A 22,038-nucleotide genomic window follows, 5' to 3' on the forward strand; every position below is an offset into this window, starting at 1 on the left:
AAACCCACAAATCAAAGATAGTGAAAGAGAGAGAAATTCTTACAAAATCCGTTCAGGTTCTCTGATGCAACCTGGATTGACCGTATCTAGACCCACAGCTAGATGAGACATAAGGCTGGACACTCTTGGGGCTGAGAGGATTAGTGAGGTTGGGTGAGCAAACACAGATACTTTAAAGTAATACAGCAGGGTACCCACCCCATGGGTCTCAAATCTCCAGGTACAAGGGCATCTTCCTACATCAAAACATGCATGGGAAACCCAGAGGATGGTACGCCGTGAGATCGGGAAAGGTTTCTAAAACGCACCTCATTTCTCCTCTCCTTGTGCTCGGGTTCGCCATTCCAGCCGCTTGACTAACCATCTCCCTACTTGGAGAATCAGCACCTTTTACCTCCTGTTTCGTACAGGTTGCAATTTGTCCTGAGGATGAACGGGAAGACGGGGAACCAACGAGAGACTAGCCCTAGGTGTTGGGACAGGCACAGGTCACTTCATTTTCCCATCAGGAAGAAGAATGAACCACAGGCTCAGCCTGCTCCCCAGAACCAAAATAGGGCCTGAAGCAATCCTGCGCTTTTGCGGCCAGCTCCCAAAAAAGCGAGTAGACAAATGGAGCTCAGGGGCACTGCAATTCACAAACGTGCAGAGTTATAAATGATAACTCTCGTCCATAAATATATTGAGGGAAGGTAACGAAGAGGATTTGAAAGCAAGGCAGATTTGCAGGAAACAGATTTCAGGAGGTACATTGGACTCGCCTTTAAAGCACATGAAAAGCGGCAAAACGTTTACAATGATGCCCTTGGCCAAAAAGGGCGTATGCGTTTTTTCCTGAATATATTCAGGAAAAAACGCATACGCCCTTTTTGGCCAACCAAGCAAGCCGGAAGGGCAAATCAGCGCTACAAAGAAGTCTCGCTTGCCCGCGGTCAAAAGGGCCATGCTGAAAAAAGTGTAAAAACCAGAAAAGCAGGACAGGCCATGGAGACATGGGAGCCTTGCTACGCTGATGGGCGGGATGGAAATTGCCAACAGGCACTCTGGAGAAGTGTACGGTGTGTCCTGAAGCAAGTAACAAACACAGCTTAGAGAGCATAGGGCACTTCCACTCATGGGCGTATAAATTGGGAAAAGTAAAAATCAACAAGACACAGGCACCCCAAACTTTACGGCTGCTCTGTTTCCAAGAACCGCCACTTCGGTACACCTTCAATATCCCAGGAAAGAGAAAAATAGATAAAGAAATGGTGGTATTTGGCACAACGGAATATCACTCAGCCATGAAATCAGTGTCGTAAGGCTAGTTAGCAGCATGATGAGTGGATTTAGCGACGATGATTCTAAGTGAAATAAGTCACACAGAAAAAGACCCTTTTCCTAAGATATTGCTTATAGAGGGAATGTCAAAATCGCTACACTTGAACTGAATTACAAAACAGAACAGAGTCACACCTTTAGAAGACACACTATGGCTGCTTAACGGAAATGGTGAGGTGGGGTGATGCATAAAACAAGGGTTTGAAATTAGCTCAGAGACCGTTCCATAAGCCAAATATGTAATAGACAAGGCCTACTCCCTGCTCAGTGAACTGGACTCAACAACCCCCTAGTCACCGCACAAGAATATATCTGACTAGTAAGAATCTGAAAACCTATGTATCGATATCTCTCTGCAAGTGAATCAAGAGGGTGTAAAGCGGCATAAACACAGCAGAGAAAAGCAGCCAAGCCCCATTCTAAACAGAAATTACTTTAAAAAACCCACAAATCAAAGATAGTGAAAGAGAGAGAAATTCTTACAAAATCCGTTCAGGGTCTCTGATGCAACCTGGATTGACCGTATCTAGACCCACAGCTAGATGAGACATAAGGCTGGACACTCTTGGGGCTGAGAGGATTAGTGAGGTTGGGTGAGCAAACACGGATAATTTAAAATAATACAGCAGGGTACCCACCCCATGGGTCTCAAATCTCCAGGTACAAGGGCATCTTCCTACATCAAAACATGCATGGGAAACCCAGAGGATGGTATGCCGTGAGATCGGGAAAGGTTTCTAAAACGCACCTCATTTCTCCTCTCCTTGTGCTCGGGTTCGCCATTCCAGCCGCTTGACTAACCATCTCCCTACTTGGAGAATCAGCACCTTTTACCTCCTGCTTCGTACAGGTTGCAATTTGTCCTGAGGATGAACGGGAAGACGGGGAACCAACGAGAGACTAGCCCTAGGTGTTGGGACAGGCACAGGTAACTCCATTTTCCCATCAGGAAGAAGAATGAACCACAGGCTCAGCCTGCCCCCCAGAACCAAAATAGGGCCTGAAGCAATCCTGCGCTTTTGCGGCCAGCTCCCAAAAAAGCGAGTAGACAAATGGAGCTCAGGGGCACTGCAATTCACAAACGTGCAGAGTTATAAATGATAACTCTCGTCCATAAATATATTGAGGGAAGGCAACGAAGAGGATTTGAAAGCAAGGCAGATTTGCAGGAAACAGATTTCAGGAGGTACATTCGACTCGCCTTTAAAGCACATGAAAAGCGGCAAAACGTTGACAATGATGCCCTTGGCCAAAAAGGGCGTATGCGTTTTTTCCTGAATATATTCAGGAAAAAACGCATACGCCCTTTTTGGCCAACCAAGCAAGCCGGAAGGGCAAATCAGCGCTACAAAGAAGTCTCGCTTGCCCTCGGTCAAAAGGGCCATGCTGAAAAAAGTGTAAAGACCAGAAAAGCAGGACAGGCCATGGAGACATGGGAGCCTTGCTACGCTGATGGGCGGGATGGAAATTGCCAACAGGCACTCTGGAGAAGTGTACGGTGTGTCCTGAAGCAAGTAACAAACACAGCTTAGAGAGCATAGGGCACTTCCACTCATGGGCGTATAAATTGGGAAAAGTAAAAATCAACAAGACACAGGCACCCCAAACTTTACGGCTGCTCTGTTTCCAAGAACCTCCACTTCGGTACACCTTCAATATCCCAGGAAAGAGAAAAATAGATAAAGAAATGGTGGTATTTGGCACAACGGAATATCACTCAGCCATGAAATCAGTGTCGTAAGGCTAGTTAGCAGCATGATGAGTGGATTTAGGTACGATGATTCTAAGTGAAATAAGTCACATAGAAAAAGACCCTTATCCTAAGATATTGCTTATAGAGGGAATGTCAAAATCGCTACACTTGAACTGAATTACAAAACAGAACAGAGTCACACCTTTAGAAGACACACTATGGCTGCTTAACGGGAAAGGTGAGGTGGGGTGATGCATAAAACAAGGGTTTGAAATTAGCTCAGAGACCGTTCCATAAGCCAAATATGTAATAGACAAGGCCTACTCCCTGCTCAGTGAACTGGACTCAACACCCCCTAGTCACCGCACAAGAATATATCTGACTAGTAAGAATCTGAAAACCTATGTATCGATATCTCTCTGCAAGTGAATCAAGAGGGTGTAAAGCGGCATAAACACAGCAGGGAAAAGCAGTCAAGCCCCATTCTAAACACTAATTACTTTAAAAAACCCACAAAAGAAAGACAGTGAAAGAGAGAGAAATTCTTACAAAATCCGTTCAGGGTCTCTGATGCAACCTGGATTGACCGTATCTAGACCCACAGCTAGATGAGACATAAGGCTGGACACTCTTGGGGCTGAGAGGATTAGTGAGGTTGGGTGAGCAAACACAGATACTTTAAAGTAATAACGTGGGGTACCCACCCCATGGGTCTCAAATCTCCAGATACAAGGGCATCTTCCTACATCAAAACATGCATGGGAAATCCAGAGGATGGTATGCCGTGAGATCGGGAAAGGTTTCTAAAACGGACCTCATTTCTCCTCTCCTTGTGCTCGGTTTCGCCATTCCAGCCGCTTGACTAACCATCTCCCTACTTGGTGAATCACCACCTTTTACCTCCTGCTTCGTACAGGTTGCAATTTGTCCTGAGGATGAACGGGAAGACGGGGAACCAACGAGAGACTAGCCCTAGGTGTTGGGACAGGCACAGGTAACTCCATTTTCCCATCAGGAAGAAGAATGAACCACAGGCTCAGCCTGCCCCCCAGAACCAAAATAGGGCCTGAAGCAATCCTGCGCTTTTGCGGCCAGCTCCCAAAAAAGCGAGTAGACAAATGGAGCTCAGGGGCACTGCAATTCACAAACGTGCAGAGTTATAAATGATAACTCTCGTCCATAAATATATTGAGGGAAGGCAACGAAGAGGATTTGAAAGCAAGGCAGATTTGCAGGAAACAGATTTCAGGAGGTACATTCGACTCGCCTTTAAAGCACATGAAAAGCGGCAAAACGTTGACAATGATGCCCTTGGCCAAAAAGGGCGTATGCGTTTTTTCCTGAATATATTCAGGAAAAAACGCATACGCCCTTTTTGGCCAACCAAGCAAGCCGGAAGGGCAAATCAGCGCTACAAAGAAGTCTCGCTTGCCCTCGGTCAAAAGGGCCATGCTGAAAAAAGTGTAAAGACCAGAAAAGCAGGACAGGCCATGGAGACATGGGAGCCTTGCTACGCTGATGGGCGGGATGGAAATTGCCAACAGGCACTCTGGAGAAGTGTACGGTGTGTCCTGAAGCAAGTAACAAACACAGCTTAGAGAGCATAGGGCACTTCCACTCATGGGCGTATAAATTGGGAAAAGTAAAAATCAACAAGACACAGGCACCCCAAACTTTACGGCTGCTCTGTTTCCAAGAACCTCCACTTCGGTACACCTTCAATATCCCAGGAAAGAGAAAAATAGATAAAGAAATGGTGGTACTTGGCACAATGGAATATCACTCAGCCATGAAATCAGTGTCATAAGGCTAGTTAGCAGCATGATGAGTGGATTTAGGTACGATGATTCTAAGTGAAATAAGTCACATAGAAAAAGACCCTTATCCTAAGATATTGCTTATAGAGGGAATGTCAAAATCGCTACACTTGAACTGAATTACAAAACAGAACAGAGTCACACCTTTAGAAGACACACTATGGCTGCTTAACGGGAAAGGTGAGGTGGGGTGATGCATAAAACAAGGGTTTGAAATTAGCTCAGAGACCGTTCCATAAGCCAAATATGTAATAGACAAGGCCTACTCCCTGCTCAGTGAACTGGACTCAACACCCCCTAGTCACCGCACAAGAATATATCTGACTAGTAAGAATCTGAAAACCTATGTATCGATATCTCTCTGCAAGTGAATCAAGAGGGTGTAAAGCGGCATAAACACAGCAGGGAAAAGCAGTCAAGCCCCATTCTAAACACTAATTACTTTAAAAAACCCACAAAAGAAAGACAGTGAAAGAGAGAGAAATTCTTACAAAATCCGTTCAGGGTCTCTGATGCAACCTGGATTGACCGTATCTAGACCCACAGCTAGATGAGACATAAGGCTGGACACTCTTGGGGCTGAGAGGATTAGTGAGGTTGGGTGAGCAAACACAGATACTTTAAAGTAATAACGTGGGGTACCCACCCCATGGGTCTCAAATCTCCAGATACAAGGGCATCTTCCTACATCAAAACATGCATGGGAAATCCAGAGGATGGTATGCCGTGAGATCGGGAAAGGTTTCTAAAACGGACCTCATTTCTCCTCTCCTTGTGCTCGGTTTCGCCATTCCAGCCGCTTGACTAACCATCTCCCTACTTGGAGAATCAGCACCTTTTACCTCCTGTTTCGTACAGGTTGCAATTTGTCCTGAGGATGAACGGGAAGACGGGGAACCAACGAGAGACTAGCCCTAGGTGTTGGGACAGGCACAGGTCACTCCATTTTCCCATCAGGAAGAAGAATGAACCACAGGCTCAGCCTGCCCCCCAGAACCAAAATAGGGCCTGAAGCAATCCTGCGCTTTTTCGGCCAGCTCCCAAAAAAGCGAGTAGACAAATGGAGCTCAGGGGCACTGCAATTCACAAACGTGCAGAGTTATAAATGATAACTCTCGTCCATAAATATATTGAGGGAAGGTAACGAAGAGGATTTGAAAGCAAGGCAGATTTGCAGGAAACAGATTTCAGGAGGTACATTGGACTCGCCTTTAAAGCACATGAAAAGCGGCAAAACGTTGACAATGATGCCCTTGGCCAAAAAGGGCGTATGCGTTTTTTCCTGAATATATTCAGGAAAAAACGCATACGCCCTTTTTGGCCAACCAAGCAAGCCGGAAGGGCAAATCAGCGCTACAAAGAAGTCTCGCTTGCCCGCGGTCAAAAGGGCCATGCTGAAAAAAGTGTAAAAACCAGAAAAGCAGGACAGGCCATGGAGACATGGGAGTCTTGCTACGCTGATGGGCGGGATGGAAATTGCCAAAAGGCACTCTGGAGAAGTGTACGGTGTGTCCTGAAGCAAGTAACAAACACAGCTTAGAGAGCATAGGGCACTTCCACTCATGGGCGTATAAATTGGGAAAAGTAAAAATCAACAAGACACAGGCACCCCAAACTTTACGGCTGCTCTGTTTCCAAGAACCGCCACTTCGGTACACCTTCAATATCACAGGAAAGAGAAAAATAGATAAAGAAATGGTGGTATTTGGCACAACGGAATATCACTCAGCCATGAAATCAGTGTCGTAAGGCTAGTTAGCAGCATGATGAGTGGATTTAGCGACGAAGATTCTAAGTGAAATAAGTCACACAGAAAAAGACCCTTTTCCTAAGATATTGCTTATAGAGGGAATGTCAAAATCGCTACACTTGAACTGAATTACAAAACAGAACAGAGTCACACCTTTAGAAGACACACTATGGCTGCTTAACGGAAATGGTGAGGTGGGGTGATGCATAAAACAAGGGTTTGAAATTAGCTCAGAGACCGTTCCATAAGCCAAATATGTAATAGACAAGGCCTACTCCCTGCTCAGTGAACTGGACTCAACAACCCCCTAGTCACCGCACAAGAATATATCTGACTAGTAAGAATCTGAAAACCTATGTATCGATATCTCTCTGCAAGTGAATCAAGAGGGTGTAAAGCGGCATAAACACAGCAGAGAAAAGCAGCCAAGCCCCATTCTAAACAGAAATTACTTTAAAAAACCCACAAATCAAAGATAGTGAAAGAGAGAGAAATTCTTACAAAATCCGTTCAGGGTCTCTGATGCAACCTGGATTGACTGTATCTAGACCCACAGCTAGATGAGACATAAGGCTGGACACTCTTGGGGCTGAGAGGATTAGTGAGGTTGGGTGAGCATACACGGATAATTTAAAATAATACAGCAGGGTACCCACCCCATGGGTCTCAAATCTCCAGGTACAAGGGCATCTTCCTACATCAAAACATGCATGGGAAACCCAGAGGATGGTATGCCGTGAGATCGGGAAAGGTTTCTAAAACGCACCTCATTTCTCCTCTCCTTGTGCTCGGGTTCGCCATTCCAGCCGCTTGACTAACCATCTCCCTACTTGTAGAATCACCACCTTTTACCTCCTGCTTCGTACAGGTTGCAATTTGTCCTGAGGATGAACGGGAAGACGGGGAACCAACGAGAGACTAGCCCTAGGTGTTGGGACAGGCACAGGTCACTCCATTTTCCCATCAGGAAGAAGAATGAACCACAGGCTCAGCCTGCCCCCCAGAACCAAAATAGGGCCTGAAGCAATCCTGCGCTTTTGCGGCCAGCTCCCAAAAAAGCGAGTAGACAAATGGAGCTCAGGGGCACTGCAATTCACAAACGTGCAGAGTTATAAATGATAACTCTCGTCCATAAATATATTGAGGGAAGGCAACGAAGAGGATTTGAAAGCAAGGCAGATTTGCAGGAAACAGATTTCAGGAGGTACATTGGACTCGCCTTTAAAGCACATGAAAAGCGGCAAAACGTTGACAATGATGCCCTTGGCCAAAAAGGGCGTATGCGTTTTTTCCTGAATATATTCAGGAAAAAACGCATACGCCCTTTTTGGCCAACCAAGCAAGCCGGAAGGGCAAATCAGCGCTACAAAGAAGTCTCGCTTGCCCTCGGTCAAAAGGGCCATGCTGAAAAAAGTGTAAAGACCAGAAAAGCAGGACAGGCCATGGAGACATGGGAGCCTTGCTACGCTGATGGGCGGGATGGAAATTGCCAACAGGCACTCTGGAGAAGTGTACGGTGTGTCCTGAAGCAAGTAACAAACACAGCTTAGAGAGCATAGGGCACTTCCACTCATGGGCGTATAAATTGGGAAAAGTAAAAATCAACAAGACACAGGCACCCCAAACTTTACGGCTGCTCTGTTTCCAAGAACCTCCACTTCGGTACACCTTCAATATCCCAGGAAAGAGAAAAATAGATAAAGAAATGGTGGTATTTGGCACAACGGAATATCACTCAGCCATGAAATCAGTGTCATAAGGCTAGTTAGCAGCATGATGAGTGGATTTAGGTACGATGATTCTAAGTGAAATAAGTCACATAGAAAAAGACCCTTATCCTAAGATATTGCTTATAGAGGGAATGTCAAAATCGCTACACTTGAACTGAATTACAAAACAGAACAGAGTCACACGTTTAGAAGACACACTATGGCTGCTTAACGGGAAAGGTGAGGTGGGGTGATGCATAAAACAAGGGTTTGAAATTAGCTCAGAGACCGTTCCATAAGCCAAATATGTAATAGACAAGGCCTACTCCCTGCTCAGTGAACTGGACTCAACACCCCCTAGTCACCGCACAAGAATATATCTGACTAGTAAGAATCTGAAAACCTATGTATCGATATCTCTCTGCAAGTGAATCAAGAGGGTGTAAAGCGTCATAAACACAGCAGGGAAAAGCAGCCAAGCCCCATTCTAAACACAAATTACTTTAAAAAACCCACAAAACAAAGACAGTGAAAGAGAGAGAAATTCTTACAAAATCCGTTCAGGGTCTCTAATGCAAACTGGATTGACCATATCTAGACCCACAGCTGGATGATACATAAGGCTGGACACTCTTGGGGCTGAGAGGATTAGTGAGGTTGGGTGAGCAAACACAGATACTTTAAAGTAATACAGCAGGGTACCCACCCCATGGGTCTCAAATCTCCAGGTACAAGGGCATTTTCCTACATCAAAACATGCATGGGAAACCCAGAGGATGGTATGCCGTGAGATCGGGAAAGGTTTCTAAAACGCACCTCATTTCTCCTCTCCTTGTGCTCGGGTTCGCCATTCCAGCCGCTTGACTAACCATCTCCCTACTTGGAGAATCAGCACCTTTTACCTCCTGTTTCGTACAGGTTGCAATTTGTCCTGAGGATGAACGGGAAGACGGGGAACCAACGAGAGACTAGCCCTAGGTGTTGGGACAGGCACAGGTCACTCCATTTTCCCATCAGGAAGAAGAATGAACCACAGGCTCAGCCTGCCCCCCAGAACCAAAATAGGGCCTGAAGCAATCCTGCGCTTTTGCGGCCAGCTCCCAAAAAAGCGAGTAGACAAATGGAGCTCAGGGGCACTGCAATTCACAAACGTGCAGAGTTATAAATGATAACTCTCGTCCACAAATATATTGAGGGAAGGCAACGAAGAGGAATTTAAAGCAAGGCAGATTTGCAGGAAACAGATTTCAGGAGGTAGATTCGACTCGCCTTTAAAGCGCATGAAAAGCGGCAAAACGTTGACAATGATGCCCTTGGCCAAAAAGGGCGTATGCGTTTTTTCCTGAATATATTCAGGAAAAAACGCATACGCCCTTTTTGGCCAACCAAGCAAGCCGGAAGGGCAAATCAGCGCTACAAAGAAGTCTCGCTTGCCCTCGGTCAAAAGGGCCATGCTGAAAAAAGTGTAAAAACCAGAAAAGCAGGACAGGCCATGGAGACATGGGAGCCTTGCTACGCTGATGGGCCGGATGTAAATTGCCAACAGGCACTCTGGAGAAGTGTACGGTGTGTCCTGAAGCAAGTAACAAACACAGCTTAGAGAGCATAGGGCACTTCCACTCATGGGCGTATAAATTGGGAAAACTAAAAATCAACAAGAGACAGGCACCCCAAACTTTACGGCTGCTCTGTTTCCAAGAACGGCCACTTCGGTACACCTTCAATATCCCAGGAAAGAGAAAAATGGATAAAGAAATGGTGGTACTTGGCACAATAGAATATCACTCAGCCATGAAATCAGTGTCATAAGGGTAGTTAGCAGCATGATGAATGGATTTATCGACGATGATTCTAAGTGAAATAAGTCACACAGAAAAAGACACTTATCCTAAGATATCGCTTATAAAGGGAATGTCAAAATCGCTACACTTGAATTGACTTACAAAACAGAACAGAGTCACACCTTTAGAAGACACACTATGGCTGCTTAACGGGAAAGGTGAAGTTGGTTGATGCATAAAACAAGGGTTTGAAATTAGCTCAGAGACCGTTCTATAACCCAAATATGTAATAGACAAGGCCTACTCCCTGCTCAGTGAACTGGACTCAACACCCCCTAGTCACCGCACAAGAATATATCTGACTAGTAAGAATCTGAAAACCTATGTATCGATATCTCTCTGCAAGTGAATCAAGAGGGTGTAAAGCGGCATAAACACAGCAGGGAAAAGCAGTCAAGCCCCATTCTAAACACAAATTACTTTAAAAAACCCACAAAACAAAGACAGTGAAAGAGAGAGAAATTCTTACAAAATCCGTTCAGGGTCTCTGATGCAACCTGGATTGACCGTATCTAGACCCACAGCTAGATGAGACATAAGGCTGGACAGTCTTGGGGCTGAGAGGATTAGTGAGGTTGGGTGAGCAAACGCAGATACTTTAAAGTAATACCGCGGGGTACCCACCCCATGGGTCTCAAATCACCAGGTACAAGGACATCTTCCTACTTCAAAACATGCATGGGAAACCCAGAAGATGGTATGCTGTGAGATCGGGAAAAGTTTCTAAAAGGCACCTCATTTCTCCTCTCCTTGTGCTCGGGTTCGCCATTCCAGCCTCTTGACTAACCATCTCCCTACTTGGAGAATCAGCACCTTTAACCTCCTGTTTCGTACAGGTTGCAATTTGTCCTGAGGATGAACGGGAAGACGGGGAACCAACGAGAGACTAGCCCTAGGTGTTGGGACAGGCACAGGTCACTCCATTTTCCCATCAGGAAGAAGAATGAACCACAGGCTCAGCCTGCCCCCCAGAACCAAAATAGGGCCTGAAGCAATCCTGCGCTTTTGCGGCCAGCTCCCAAAAAAGCGAGTAGACAAATGGAGCTCAGGGGCACTGCAATTCACAAACGTGCAGAGTTATAAATGATAACACTCGTCCACAAATATATTGAGGGAAAACAACCAAGAGGATTTGAAAGCAAGGCAGATTTGCAGGAAACAGATTTCAGGAGGTAGATTCGACTCGCCTTTAAAGCACATGAAAAGCGGCAAAACGTTGACAATGATGCCCTTTTTGGCCAACCAAGCAAGCCGGAAGGGCAAATCAGCGCTACAAAGAAGTCTCGCTTGCCCTCGGTCAAAAGGGCCATGCTGAAAAAAGTGTAAAAACCAGAAAAGCAGGACAGGCCATGGAGACATGGGAGCCTTGCTACGCTGATGGGCGGGATGTAAATTGCCAACAGGCACTCTGGAGAAGTGTACGGTGTGTCCTGAAACAAGTAATAAACACAGCTTAGAGAGCATAGGGCACTTCCACTCATGGGCGTATAAATTGGGAAAACTAAAAATCAACAAGACACAGGCACCCCAAACTTTACGGCTGCTCTGTTTCCAAGAACCTCCACTTCGGTACACCTTCAATATCCCAGGAAAGAGAAAAATGGATAAAGAAATGGTGGTACTTGGCACAATGGAATATCACTCAGCCATGAAATCAGTGTCATAAGGCTAGTTAGCAGCATGATGAGTGGATTTAGCGACGATGATTCTAAGTGAAATAAGTCACACAGAAAAAGACACTTATCCTAAGATATCGCTTATAGAGGGAATGTCAAAATCGCTACACTTGAATTGAATTACAAAACAGAACACAGTCACACCTTTAGAAGACACACTATGGCTGCTTAACGGGAAAGGTGAGGTGGGTTGATGCATAAAACAAGGGTTAGAAATTAGCTCAGAGACCGTTCCATAAGCCAAATATGTAATAGAGAAGGCCTACTCCCTGCTCAGTGAACTCGACTCAACACCACCTAGTCACCGCACAAGAATATATCTGACTAGTAAGAATCTGAAAACCTATGTATCGATATCTCTCTGCAAGTGAATCAAGAGGGTGTAAAGCGGCATAAACACAGCAGGGAAAAGCAGTCAAGCCCCATTCTAAACACAAATTACTTTAAAAAACCCACAAAACAAAGACAGTGAAAGAGAGACAAATTCTTACAAAATCCGTTCAGGGTCTCTGATGCAACCTGGATTGACCGTATCTAGACCCACAGCTAGATGAGACATAAGGCTGGACACTCTTGGGGCTGAGAGGATTAGTGAGGTTGGGTGAGCAAACGCAGATACTTTAAAGTAATACCGCGGGGTACCCACCACATAGGTCTCAAATCTCCAGGTACAAGGGCATCTTCCTACATCAAAACATGCATGGTAAACCCAGAGGATGGTATGCCGTGAGATCGGGAAAGGTTTCTAAAACGCACCTCATTTCTCCTCTCCTTGTGCTCGGGTTCGCCATTCCAGCCGCTTGACTAACCATCTCCCTACTTGGAGAATCAGCACCTTTTACCTCCTGTTTCGTACAGGTTGCAATTTGTCCTGAGGATGAACGGGAAGACGGGGAACCAACGAGAGACTAGCCCTAGGTGTTGGGACAGGCACAGGTCACTCCATTTTCCCATCAGGAAGAAGAATGAACCACAGGCTCAGCCTGCCCCCCAGAACCAAAATAGGGCCTGAAGCAATCCTGCGCTTTTGCGGCCAGCTCCCAAAAAAGCGAGTAGACAAATGGAGCTCAGGGGCACTGCAATTCACAAACGTGCAGAGTTATAAATGATAACTCTCGTCCATAAATATATTGAGGGAAGGCAACGAAGAGGATTTGAAAGCAAGACAGATTTGCAGGAAACAGATTTCAGGAGGTACATTCGACTCGCCTTTAAAGCACATGAAAAGCGGCAAAACGTTGACAATGATGCCCTTGGCCAAAAAGGGCGTATGCGTTTTTTCCTGAATATATTCAGGAAAAAACGCATACGCCCTTTTTGGCCAACCAAGCAAGCCGGAAGGGCAAATCAGCGCTACAAAGAAGTCTCGCTTGCCCTCGGTCAAAAGGGCCATGCTGAAAAAAGTGTAAAAACCAGAAAAGCAGGACAGGCCATGGAGACATGGGAGCCTTGCTACGCTGATGGGCGGGATGGAAATTGCCAACAGGCACTCTGGAGAAGTGTACGGTGTGTCCTGAAGCAAGTAACAAACACAGCTTAGAGAGCATAGGGCACTTCCACTCATGGGCGTATAAATTGGGAAAACTAAAAATCAACAAGACACAGGCACCCCAAACTTTACGGCTGCTCTGTTTCCAAGAACCGCCACTTCGGTACACCTTCAATATCCCAGGAAAGAGAAAAATAGATAAAGAAATGGTGGTATTTGGCACAACGGAATATCACTCAGCCATGAAATCAGTGTCATAAGGCTAGTTAGCAGCATGATGAGTGGATTTAGGTACGATGATTCTAAGTGAAATAAGTCACACAGAAAAAGACCCTTATCCTAAGATATTGCTTATAGAGGGAATGTCAAAATCGTTACACTTGAACTGAATTACAAAACAGAACAGAGTCACACCTTTAGAAGACACACTATGGCTGCTTAACGGGAAAGGTGAGGTGGGGTGATGCATAAAACAAGGGTTTGAAATTAGCTCAGAGACCGTTCCATAAGCCAAATATGTAATAGACAAGGCCTACTCCCTGCTCAGTGAACTGGACTCAACACCCCCTAGTCACCGCACAAGAATATATCTGACTAGTAAGAATCTGAAAACCTATGTATCGATATCTCTCTGCAAGTGAATCAAGAGGGTGTAAAGCGGCATAAACACAGCAGGGAAAAGCAGCCAAGACCCATTCTAAACAGAAATTACTTTTAGAAACCCACAAATCAAAGATAGTGAAAGAGAGAGAAATTCTTACAAAATCCGTTCAGGGTCTCTGATGCAACCTGGATTGACCGTATCTAGACCCACAGCTAGATGAGACATAAGGCTGGACACTCTTGGGGCTGAGAGGATTAGTGAGGTTGGGTGAGCAAACACAGATACTTTAAAGTAATACAGCAGGGTACCCACCCCATGGGTCTCAAATCTCCAGGTACAAGGGCATCTTCCTACATCAAAACATGAATGGGAAACCCAGAGGATGGTATGCCGTGAGATCGGGAAAGGTTTCTAAAACGCACCTCATTTCTCCTCTCCTTGTGCTCGGGTTCGCCATTCCAGCCGCTTGACTAACCATCTCCCTACTTGGAGAATCAGCACCTTTTACCTCCTGTTTCGTACAGGTTGCAATTTGTCCTGAGGATGAACGGGAAGACGGGGAACCAACGAGAGACTAGCCCTAGGTGTTGGGACAGGCACAGGTCACTTCATTTTCCCATCAGGAAGAAGAATGAACCACAGGCTCAGCCTGCTCCCCAGAACCAAAATAGGGCCTGAAGCAATCCTGCGCTTTTGCGGCCAGCTCCCAAAAAAGCGAGTAGACAAATGGAGCTCAGGGGCACTGCAATTCACAAACGTGCAGAGTTATAAATGATAACTCTCGTCCATAAATATATTGAGGGAAGGTAACGAAGAGGATTTGAAAGCAAGGCAGATTTGCAGGAAACAGATTTCAGGAGGTACATTGGACTCGCCTTTAAAGCACATGAAAAGCGGCAAAACGTTGACAATGATGCCCTTGGCCAAAAAGGGCGTATGCGTTTTTTCCTGAATATATTCAGGAAAAAACGCATACGCCCTTTTTGGCCAACCAAGCAAGCCGGAAGGGCAAATCAGCGCTACAAAGAAGTCTCGCTTGCCCGCGGTCAAAAGGGCCATGCTGAAAAAAGTGTAAAAACCAGAAAAGCAGGACAGGCCATGGAGACATGGGAGCCTTGCTACGCTGATGGGCGGGATGGAAATTGCCAACAGGCACTCTGGAGAAGTGTACGGTGTGTCCTGAAGCAAGTAACAAACACAGCTTAGAGAGCATAGGGCACTTCCACTCATGGGCGTATAAATTGGGAAAAGTAAAAATCAACAAGACACAGGCACCCCAAACTTTACGGCTGCTCTGTTTCCAAGAACCGCCACTTCGGTACACCTTCAATATCCCAGGAAAGAGAAAAATAGATAAAGAAATGGTGGTATTTGGCACAACGGAATATCACTCAGCCATGAAATCAGTGTCGTAAGGCTAGTTAGCAGCATGATGAGTGGATTTAGCGACGATGATTTTAAGTGAAATAAGTCACACAGAAAAAGACCCTTTTCCTAAGATATTGCTTATAGAGGGAATGTCAAAATCGCTACACTTGAACTGAATTACAAAACAGAACAGAGTCACACCTTTAGAAGACACACTATGGCTGCTTAACGGAAATGGTGAGGTGGGGTGATGCATAAAACAAGGGTTTGAAATTAGCTCAGAGACCGTTCCATAAGCCAAATATGTAATAGACAAGGCCTACTCCCTGCTCAGTGAACTGGACTCAACAACCCCCTAGTCACCGCACAAGAATATATCTGACTAGTAAGAATCTGAAAACCTATGTATCGATATCTCTCTGCAAGTGAATCAAGAGGGTGTAAAGCGGCATAAACACAGCAGAGAAAAGCAGCCAAGCCCCATTCTAAACAGAAATTACTTTAAAAAACCCACAAATCAAAGATAGTGAAAGAGAGAGAAATTCTTACAAAATCCGTTCAGGGTCTCTGATGCAACCTGGATTGACTGTATCTAGACCCACAGCTAGATGAGACATAAGGCTGGACACTCTTGGGGCTGAGAGGATTAGTGAGGTTGGGTGAGCAAACACGGATAATTTAAAATAATACAGCAGGGTACCCACCCCATGGGTCTCAAATCTCCAGGTACAAGGGCATCTTCCTACATCAAAACATGCATGGGAAACCCAGAGGATGGTATGCCGTGAGATCGGGAAAGGTTTCTAAAACGCACCTCATTTCTCCTCTCCTTGTGCTCGGGTTCGCCATTCCAGCCGTTTGACTAACCATCTCCCTACTTGGTGAATCACCACCTTTTACCTCCTGCTTCGTACAGGTTGCAATTTGTCCTGAGGATGAACGGGAAGACGGGGAACCAACGAGAGACTAGCCCTAGGTGTTGGGACAGGCACAGGTAACTCCATTTTCCCATCAGGAAGAAGAATGATCCACAGGCTCAGCCTGCCCCCCAGAACCAAAATAGGGCCTGAAGCAATCCTGCGCTTTTGCGGCCAGCTCCCAAAAAAGCGAGTAGACAAATGGAGCTCAGGGGCACTGCAATTCACAAACGTGCAGAGTTATAAATGATAACTCTCGTCCATAAATATATTGAGGGAAGGCAACGAAGAGGATTTGAAAGCAAGGCAGATTTGCAGGAAACAGATTTCAGGAGGTACATTGGACTCGCCTTTAAAGCACATGAAAAGCGGCAAAACGTTGACAATGATGCCCTTGGCCAAAAAGGGCGTATGCGTTTTTTCCTGAATATATTCAGGAAAAAACGCATACGCCCTTTTTGGCCAACCAAGCAAGCCGGAAGGGCAAATCAGCGCTACAAAGAAGTCTCGCTTGCCCTCGGTCAAAAGGGCCATGCTGAAAAAAGTGTAAAGACCAGAAAAGCAGGACAGGCCATGGAGACATGGGAGCCTTGCTACGCTGATGGGCGGGATGGAAATTGCCAACAGGCACTCTGGAGAAGTGTACGGTGTGTCCTGAAGCAAGTAACAAACACAGCTTAGAGAGCATAGGGCACTTCCACTCATGGGCGTATAAATTGGGAAAAGTAAAAATCAAAAAGACACAGGCACCCCAAACTTTACGGCTGCTCTGTTTCCAAGAACCTCCACTTCGGTACACCTTCAATATCCCAGGAAAGAGAAAAATAGATAAAGAAATGGTGGTATTTGGCACAACGTAATATCACTCAGCCATGAAATCAGTGTCATAAGGCTAGTTAGCAGCATGATGAGTGGATTTAGGTACGATGATTCTAAGTGAAATAAGTCACATAGAAAAAGACCCTTATCCTAAGATATTGCTTATAGAGGGAATGTCAAAATCGCTACACTTGAACTGAATTACAAAACAGAACAGAGTCACACGTTTAGAAGACACACTATGGCTGCTTAACGGGAAAGGTGAGGTGGGGTGATGCATAAAACAAGGGTTTGAAATTAGCTCAGAGACCGTTCCATAAGCCAAATATGTAATAGAGAAGGCCTACTCCCTGCTCAGTGAACTGGACTCAACACCCCCTAGTCACCGCACAAGAATATATCTGACTAGTAAGAATCTGAAAACCTATGTATCGATATCTCTCTGCAAGTGAATCAAGAGGGTGTAAAGCGGCATAAACACAGCAGGGAAAAGCAGCCAAGCCCCATTCTAAACACAAATTACTTTAAAAAACCCACAAAACAAAGACAGTGAAAGAGAGAGAAATTCTTACAAAATCCGTTCAGGGTCTCTAATGCAAACTGGATTGACCATATCTAGACCCACAGCTGGATGATACATAAGGCTGGACACTCTTGGGGCTGAGAGGATTAGTGAGGTTGGGTGAGCAAACACAGATACTTTAAAGTAATACAGCAGGGTACCCACCCCATGGGTCTCAAATCTCCAGGTACAAGGGCATCTTCCTACATCAAAACATGCATGGGAAACCCAGAGGATGGTATGCCGTGAGATCGGGAAAGGTTTCTAAAACGCACCTCATTTCTCCTCTCCTTGTGCTCAGGTTCGCCATTCCAGCCGCTTGACTAACCATCTCCCTACTTGGAGAATCAGCACCTTTTACCTCCTGTTTCGTACAGGTTGCAATTTGTCCTGAGGATGAACGGGAAGATGGGGAACCAACGAGAGACTAGCCCTAGGTGTTGGGACAGGCAAAGGTCACTCCATTTTCCCATCAGGAAGAAGAATGAACCACAGGCTCAGCCTGCCCCCCAGAACCAAAATAGGGCCTGAAGCAATCCTGCGCTTTTGCGGCCAGCTCCCAAAAAAGCGAGTAGACAAATGGAGCTCAGGGGCACTGCAATTCACAAACGTGCAGAGTTATAAATGATAACTCTCGTCCATAAATATATTGAGGGAAGGCAACGAAGAGGATTTGAAAGCAAGGCAGATTTGCAGGAAACAGATTTCAGGAGGTATATTGGACTCGCCTTTAAAGCACATGAAAAGCGGCAAAACGTTGACAATGATGCCCTTGGCCAAAAAGGGCGTATGCGTTTTTTCCTGAATATATTCAGGAAAAAACGCATACGCCCTTTTTGGCCAACCAAGCAAGCCGGAAGGGCAAATCAGCGCTACAAAGAAGTCTCGCTTGCCCTCGGTCAAAAGGGCCATGCTGAAAAAAGTGTAAAAACCAGAAAAGCAGGACAGGCCATGGAGACATGGGAGCCTTGCTACGCTGATGGGCGGGATGGAAATTGCCAACAGGCACTCTGGAGAAGTGTACGGTGTGTCCTGAAGCAAGTAATAAACACAGCTCAGAGAGCATAGGGCACTTCCACTCATGGGCGTATAAATTGGGAAAACTAAAAATCAACAAGACACAGGCACCCCAAACTTTACGGCTGCTCTGTTTCCAAGAACCGCCACTTCGGTACACCTTCAGTATCCCAGGAAAGAGAAAAATGGATAAAGAAATGGTGGTACTTGGCACAATGGAATATCACTCAGCCATGAAATCAGTGTCATAAGGCTAGTTAGCAGCATGATGAGTGGATTTAGCGACGATGATTCTAAGTGAAATAAGTCACACAGAAAAAGACACTTATCCTAAGATATCGCTTATAGAGGGAATGTCAAAATCGCTACACTTGAATTGACTTACAAAACAGAACAGAGTCACACCTTTAGAAGACACACTATGGCTGCTTAACGGGAAAGGTGAGGTGGGGTGATGCATAAAACAAGGGTTTGAAATTAGCTCAGAGACCGTTCCATAAGCCAAATATGTAATAGACAAGGCCTACTCCCTGCTCAGTGAACTGGACTCAACACCCCCTAGTCACCGCACAAGAATATATCTGACTAGTAAGAATCTGAAAACCTATGTATCGATATCTCTCTGCAAGTGAATCAAGAGGGTGTAAAGCGGCATAAACACAGCAGGGAAAAGCAGCCAAGCCCCATTCTAAACACAAATTACTTTAAAAAACCCACAAAACAAAGACACTGAAAGAGAGAGAAATTCTTACAAAATCCGGTCAGGGTCTCTGATGCAACCTGGATTGACCATATCTAGACCCACAGCTAGATGAGACATAAGGCTGGACACTCTTGGGGCTGAGAGGATTAGTGAGGTTGGGTGAGCAAACGCAGATACTTTAAAGTAATACCGCGGGGTACCCACCCCATGGGTCTCAAATCTCCAGGTACAAGGGCATTTTCCTACATCAAAACATGCATGGGAAACCCAGAGGATGGTATGCCGTGAGATCGGGAAAGGTTTCTAAAACGCACCTCATTTCTCCTCTCCTTGTGCTCGGGTTCGCCATTCCAGCCGCTTGACTAACCATCTCCCTACTTGGAGAATCAGCACCTTTTACCTCCTGTTTCGTACAGGTTGCAATTTGTCCTGAGGATGAACGGGAAGACGGGGAAGCAACGAGAGACTAGCCCTAGGTGTTGGGACAGGCACAGGTCACTCCATTTTCCCATCAGGAAGAAGAATGAACCACAGGCTCAGCCTGCCCCCCAGAACCAAAATAGGGCCTGAAGCAATCCTGCGCTTTTGCGGCCAGCTCCCAAAAAAGCGAGTAGACAAATGGAGCTCAGGGGCACTGCAATTCACAAACGTGCAGAGTTATAAATGATAACTCTCGTCCACAAATATATTGAGGGAAGGCAACGAAGAGGAATTTAAAGCAAGGCAGATTTGCAGGAAACAGATTTCAGGAGGTAGATTCGACTCGCCTTTAAAGCGCATGAAAAGCGGCAAAACGTTGACAATGATGCCCTTGGCCAAAAAGGGCGTATGCGTTTTTTCCTGAATATATTCAGGAAAAAACGCATACGCCCTTTTTGGCCAACCAAGCAAGCCGGAAGGGCAAATCAGCGCTACAAAGAAGTCTCGCTTGCCCTCGGTCAAAAGGGCCATGCTGAAAAAAGTGTAAAAACCAGAAAAGCAGGACAGGCCATGGAGACATGGGAGCCTTGCTACGCTGATGGGCCGGATGTAAATTGCCAACAGGCACTCTGAAGAAGTGTACGGTGTGTCCTGAAGCAAGTAACAAACACAGCTTAGAGAGCATAGGGCACTTCCACTCATGGGCGTATAAATTGGGAAAACTAAAAATCAAAAAGACACAGGCACCCCAAACTTTACGGCTGCTCTGTTTCCAAGAACGGCCACTTCGGTACACCTTCAATATCCCAGGAAAGAGAAAAATGGATAAAGAAATGGTGGTACTTGGCACAATAGAATATCACTCAGCCATGAAATCAGTGTCATAAGGGTAGTTAGCAGCATGATGAATGGATTTAGCGACGATAATTCTAAGTGAAATAAGTCACACAGAAAAAGACACTTATCCTAAGATATCGCTTATAAAGGGAATGTCAAAATCGCTACACTTGAATTGACTTACAAAACAGAACAGAGTCACACCTTTAGAAGACACACTATGGCTGCTTAACGGGAAAGGTGAAGTTGGTTGATGCATAAAACAAGGGTTTGAAATTAGCTCAGAGACCGTTCTATAACCCAAATATGTAATAGACAAGGCCTACTCCCTGCTCAGTGAACTGGACTCAACACCCCCTAGTCACCGCACAAGAATATATCTGACTAGTAAGAATCTGAAAACCTATGTATCGATATCTCTCTGCAAGTGAATCAAGAGGGTGTAAAGCGGCATAAACACAGCAGGGAAAAGCAGTCAAGCCCCATTCTAAACACAAATTACTTTAAAAAACCCACAAAACAAAGACAGTGAAAGAGAGAGAAATTCTTACAAAATCCGTTCAGGGTCTCTGATGCAACCTGGATTGACCGTATCTAGACCCACAGCTAGATGAGACATAAGGCTGGACAGTCTTGGGGCTGAGAGGATTAGTGAGGTTGGGTGAGCAAACGCAGATACTTTAAAGTAATACCCCGGGGTACCCACCCCATGGGTCTCAAATCTCCAGGTACAAGGACATCTTCCTACATCAAAACATGCATGGGAAACCCAGAAGATGGTATGCTGTGAGATCGGGAAAAGTTTCTAAAAGGCACCTCATTTCTCCTCTCCTTGTGCTCGGGTTCGCCATTCCAGCCGCTTGACTAACCATCTCCCTACTTGGAGAATCAGCACCTTTAACCTCCTGTTTCGTACAGGTTGCAATTTGTCCTGAGGATGAACGGGAAGACGGGGAACCAACGAGAGACTAGCCCTAGGTGTTGGGACAGGCACAGGTCACTCCATTTTCCCATCAGGAAGAAGAATGAACCACAGGCTCAGCCTGCCCCCCAGAACCAAAATAGGGCCTGAAGCAATCCTGCGCTTTTGCGGCCAGCTCCCAAAACAGCGAGTAGACAAATGGAGCTCAGGGGCACTGCAATTCACAAACGTGCAGAGTTATAAATGATAACACTCGTCCACAAATATATTGAGGGAAAACAACCAACAGGATTTGAAAGCAAGGCAGATTTGCAGGAAACAGATTTCAGGAGGTAGATTCGACTCGCCTTTAAAGCACATGAAAAGCGGCAAAACGTTGACAATGATGCCCTTGGCCAAAAAGGGCGTATGCGTTTTTTCCTGAATATATTCAGGAAAAAACGCATACGCCCTTTTTGGCCAACCAAGCAAGCCGGAAGGGCAAATCAGCGCTACAAAGAAGTCTCGCTTGCCCTCGGTCAAAAGGGCCATGCTGAAAAAAGTGTAAAAACCAGAAAAGCAGGACAGGCCATGG

The sequence above is a fragment of the Eubalaena glacialis genome, chromosome 12, assembly GCF_028564815.1.
Source record: "Eubalaena glacialis isolate mEubGla1 chromosome 12, mEubGla1.1.hap2.+ XY, whole genome shotgun sequence".
NCBI lineage: Eukaryota > Metazoa > Chordata > Mammalia > Artiodactyla > Balaenidae > Eubalaena > Eubalaena glacialis.